Here is a 6,000-nt window from a genome sequence, read left to right on the forward strand (position 1 = left end):
TATACTTCCTCAGGAAGAATGCAGGTTGATGCTGAAGGCTGACTTTCTCTTCTACTTTGGTTCTGACCAGCCTGGGTCTATCAGGTGGTGATGCCACATTTAGGGCAGCCTTTTTCTCTCATTTGATTTCACGTGTTAGTCTTCTCAGGAGACACACTCATAGAGCTACTCAGAATCATGATTTAATGATCCTGTAGGCATGTCAATCTTGTTGAGATGTCATTCACAATAGCTATTATCAGTTATTTTTAGTAAATTTGGATGCTAATTGACAGTAGCCCAGGCAGTTTGATAAAATGAATATGAATCACACAGAACCTAAAAGTCATTTAGCTCTTAAATGGTTCCAATCCCAGGTCTTTTATATTCCAATGACATTGTTCTTGACCACTGCACTGCTATGCATATATGTAACTCTTTTTGCTCCCAGCTTCCAACCTTTGTGTGTGTGTGTGTGTGTGTGTGTGTGTGTGTGTGTGTGTGTTGTGTTTTTTTCTTCCTTATTTCTGTTTTTGTTTTGGAGGCAGGAAGCAAGGTTTCATATCAGATAGGCTGATCTCAGACTTCCTTTGATGTTCAGCATGATCTTGCACTCTTGATCTTTCTGTCAACATCTCCCAAGAGCTGAGACTAGCTATATGTAGTTCTAAATTATGTACTTTTAAATCTTAATTTAGCAACTACATAGAGAGTAACATGCAATCCTTTTTCATCTTTTAGGGAACTGGGGTTGTAAAGTTGACAGATAAATTTTGTCTCTTAATTTATATTGTGTCTCAACTACACGAACAATCCAATCAATCATCTCTAATCCTGTCATGCTTATAAAAAGCTATTCAATTTTATCCTTTTCAAAATACAGATTTGTATTACAAAGATAGCAATAACTAATATAATATAATGAATTCAATAATTTGAAATATGAATTGATAACTTCATTATTTTTTCTTTCAACATTTAAGAACATATATATATATATAAACATACACTAACTTTTTCTTGATGAGGTCAAAACTAAACAGTAATTATAAGAGTAATAAGTGTGTATCTTCTAGTTTCACTGTATTTTTGTGTATTATCTATGTTCCTGTTTTTTTACTAATACAAATGTCACTCTCAATTGAGCAAAAACATACTCATAGTACCTGAACAAGTTGATGATTTCATTAAAATGACAACAAAATGATGCCTAATGATATTCTGCTACACTCATAGATGATGCCTACCCTAATTGTCATTAGAGAGGCTTCATCCAGTAACTGATGGAAGTAGATAGAGAGACTCACAGTCAAACATTAGGCCATCCTTAGGGAATCCTGCCGAAGAAGGGGATGAAGGATTGTAGAAGCCAGAGAGGTCAAGGACACCACAAGAAAACCCACAGCATCAACTAACCTGGACAATTAGGAGCTCATAGAGATCAAACTGACAACCAAGGACCCTGCATTGGGACCAACCTAGGCCCTCTACATATATGCGGTAGTCATGTATCTTGGTCTACTTGGGAGAGTAACGGTGGGAACAGGGCCTGTCTCTAATGCTTTCGCTGGCGTTTGGGTCCCTATTCCTCATTTTGGGTTGCTTTGCCCAGCCTTAATACAAGGAGAAGTGCTTATTCCCACTGTGACTGGATATGCCATGTTTTGTTGATGTCCGTTGATGTTCTTTTCTGAATGGAAATGTAGCAGGAGCATATTGGGTAGGGGGCAGAGGAAGATGCGGTGAGTGACTGGAAGGAGAGTGGGGAGGGGAAACTTTGGTCAAGGTGTAAAATAAAAAAATTACTAAAAAATATGAAGTTCAATATAAGTTGTAAAAAAAATCAGAAAAAAGTCTGTATTTGCTGGCATTTTTCATTGCAGATATTTTGGAATCAAGTGAAAAGTATCTAAAGTCTTCTGTTTTATAATTTTAATATGTAAACTAGAGTTTGTACTTAATGTGATCATTTCGAAGAATTACTCTTGGAACTTCTGTCTGTGTCGTGCTACTGTTGGCATCCATGCAACTATAATCTAAATCTAGTTTTTGCTATTTCAAGAGGGTGCAAAAGATCTCTTGTATTGTTCCTTGTTTCTTAAGGAATATGTTGTTCAAAACAAATGAAAAATATTATCAGCATCTTGTCCATACCACTGGCAACTGAATATATTTAAAAATGTGTGTATATGAACTGTTTAATTAGATTTGAGAGGTGCTCATGGAGCTGTCATCAGTAGAATTGATAATGCCAAACTTGTAAATTACATTTTATATGTGTTAAAGCTGAGATATCTGTGTTCTGTGAAAAGAAATCATTTTATTAAAAATAACGGAGGGTACACAATTAAGCAGAGGGTTTGTGACTGTTTGGGGCGACAGGTTTGTCCAGGAATGGGTCATCACTCATGTCCTCCCTCTAGTTACCTGTTGTAGGTGCCTAGCTGACTTCCCAGGCTACTGCTGGAATAGCATACGTACAAGCCAAACTCATAATTGTTGTTTCAAAACTTGATAAAGTGATGTTTAGCCCCTTTGAATATTTGAAGATGTATTTCAGTGGATCTGTCTCTTTTCATCCATCTTGAAAGCACACATCCAATTCTGTAAATTGTTTTGGGCTTCTATTTTAATAGAATGGAGATGAGTGAGACTTATTTTTTTTTCCTTTTCTGACATGCTTGAGAGAAAAAACATAGCTTCCCCATCATCTCCTAAATGGAACAACCTCACTCTTGCTCGATGAGTTTGGAAAAATAAAAACACAAATCAAAAGCCCTAACAGCACATCTGTTCTTATTTACAGGAATTATACGATGCAGGCTGCAGCTCAGAATCAGAGGTAAGCATTACATTTAATCTGTCATGCCTCCAGGTTTTTATGGAGTTCAAACGTTTTAAAAGGTTTGGCTTGACAAAACTCCCTCATTACATTTCTTGAGGTAGCACTGTCATCTCCGTCCAGTATCTCACTAATAACATTTCCAGTTCAGTGGGAGCAGACATTGTTCATTGCATTTTATTTGATCTCAGCCTATTTAATACTAGAAGATGCTGTGTGCACACCATTCCTTTAGGATTTGAAACCACTGGGTTAAAGGTACATCCAATTATGTTATATCTTTAAGCAACTTGAAAGTGTGGTTTTCTATATAGAAATTTACTACTGAACTATGGTGAAATAAAGTGAAGGTTGTGAACACACTGACAAAAGTGAAAAAAACCAAAGTTAAGGATGACATTTTGTCTTTCCTTTGTGCTGCTGTGGAAATGAATGGAGTAGAAGAAATTGACAAGACACTGGGCTTTTTACTATTATAAATACTTTTAAACTGTATAACATGCAAGACATGAATATTTTTAAATTTAAATGTAATGTAAGCACGTGTTAGTACTCCGTATTGTGCTATCGGGTCAGAGGAAAACCTTTTGGTGTTGGTTCTTTCCTTCCATCATGTGAGTCTCCAGGATTGAACTCAGGTTCTCAGGCTTATTAGCAGGATCTTTACCCACTGCGGTATTTCATAGTCCTAATCAGGAGTTTATAACACATGTTCTTGAGTCTATTTGGTTTCTGTTAAACCAAAAATTGGTTATACGAAATAAATGAAAAAGGTGATATTGTTCAGTTTTCCCCAAAAGACTACAATAGAGATTTAAAAAGAATAATATTCTTTCCTTTGGTAAAATCATTAAGAAATGTAGTTGCCAAGGATTGCTGAATTCCAATATCCAGACAACAAGGTTGGTGCTTTCTATGATTTGCAGTAGCGCAACTGGTCAATAAGTACTTATGATGTGTAGCGGAAAGTTTTGCCTGGTCCTGCCTGGCCCCACAGTCCTGTAGCCACTTATAAAATATTATTTACAATATTATTTACAAACTTAGACCATGGCCTATGGCTCATGCTTCTTACTAGCAGCTCTTTTTTCTTAAATTAACCCATTTCTATTCTTGTACATATAGCCACATGGACATGGCTTACCAGTATTTTCACATCTTGCTTCTCCTTCCAGCAGCTTGCATTCTCCCTCTATCTCTCTTGGATTTTCCTGCCTAGCTCCATCCTGCCCTGCCAGAGGCCAATGCAGCTCTATTTATCAACCAATCAGAGCATATATTCACAGCATACAGAAAGATATCCCACAGCAGTGATGTATTAGTATTCTGAGACACACACATCCAATTGGACAGAAAGAGGGAAAGGAGATCAAAGACCAGCAGTACACATTTGCTTGATGAGTTAGAGGGTCAGTGGCAGTTTTGGGAAATTTGTAATCCATTGTTCCTAGTCATCAAGACACCATCTCTGTAGGAGGGAGACATATAGACTTCAATTGGCTGCAAAGAAGACTGGAAAGAAAGAAGGGGAGGAAATGCTGCTTGGACTTGATGAGTTAATTCTGTCTTTCTTTCCTGGGTAATTTTAAGCCCTAATAAAATACATGGAAGTTATATGCGTACCACCAACCAACCACATGACATTCAAAATTCCTAAATTGTAGTATATAGCTGCACTCTGCTTTGAATATAGAATTAGAAATATTTCATACCAGGTACAGAATGGCAAATTGTAATATAGAATCACCATCTACCAAATTAAGTAGTCCAGCTTTTTCAATCAAGTCTCGGGAGGAAAGAGTAGTTATGTATTTTGAGAGAAAAAAAGGTGTTTCTACAGTAATAGCCGATCTTTAGAAAGCAGTAGGTGAATGCAAAAGCAAGCCAAGGCCAGTTCACTAGTAACAATATCAAAGGAAAATTTAAATTCCTTTTAACTGACAACTACAACCTCCAAGACTACACTGGACTTCTGAGCCAAGTGTACGATAGGATCTCTTCGGTGAGTGATAGATTCCTCTTCGTATATGCCCAGGAGTGGTATAGCTGGGTCATAGTGTAGTCCTATTTTTAATTTTTGGAGAAACCTCCACACTCATTTCCATAATGAGTGGGCTAGTTTTGCACCCACCAAGAGTGTATCAGGATTCTTCTTTCCCCACATCCTTGCCAGAATTTTCTGTCAGAGACCTTGATGGCTGACTCTCTGGCCAATCTCAAGCAGTCTTTTAGGTCATGTGTTCCTGGTGGCTAGGAATGTTGAATACATTTCAAAATGCTTACTGGCCATTTGTCTTCCTTCTTTTGAGAACCATCTCTTCATTTCATTAGCTCATTTACTGAGTGGCAGTTTGGAAGTTTTGTTGTTTAACTTTTGCCCATCTGTAAGTATTCTTATTCTATTTGCAATGGCATGGAAATGAAACCATCTTGTCTGTCCACCAACAGAAGAGCAGATAATAAAATGTGATATTTGTACACAGACAAATTTTATTCAATTACAAAGAAAGTGATTTTTTTATTTTTTATTAAAAAGTTTTTAAGTCATTTTATATAGCAATCACCGATCCCCCTCTTCCCTCCTCCTGTCCCTCCAGCCTCCCCCACAACGGACCCACCCCCCCATTCCCTCTTACAAGAAGGTAAGGCCTCCCAAGGGGAGTCAGCGGAGCCTGGTACATTCAGTAGAAAATGAAATTTATGGGAAAATAAATAGAAACAGAAATAACAGTAAGTGAGCTTAGGACAAAAAGTACATGTCTCCTCTTATATGTTATATTATAGTTTATAGTGTGTACCTGTATGCATATAAGTGGGTGGAACTATCGGCAAAGCATAAAAAATAGAAAGATGACCAAAACGGAGTAAAAATAAGTGCTGAAGAAGATGGGAGAGGACAAAGTGACACACATGACATGGAATTGGGCAGAAGTCTGGTAAGAAGATACAAGGGACATTCAGAAAAGTTAAGTAAACAAGAGGACAAGTGAATCCACTGAAACATATCTTGTTTGAAAATATCAAAATAACATCTAATTTTTTCAAGGTTAATTCTAAAAATGAAAAAAAAATAATTAAAGAAATTTCCCATGCAAATATTATCTTAAAATCAGGAAGTGATAGAGAGAGCTCCCATTTCCCCACAGATTCACATATTCCTTATTGTCCCCAAAGTGACA

This window comes from Peromyscus leucopus, chromosome 3 (genome assembly GCF_004664715.2).
Source record: "Peromyscus leucopus breed LL Stock chromosome 3, UCI_PerLeu_2.1, whole genome shotgun sequence".
In the NCBI taxonomy this organism is placed as follows: domain Eukaryota; kingdom Metazoa; phylum Chordata; class Mammalia; order Rodentia; family Cricetidae; genus Peromyscus; species Peromyscus leucopus.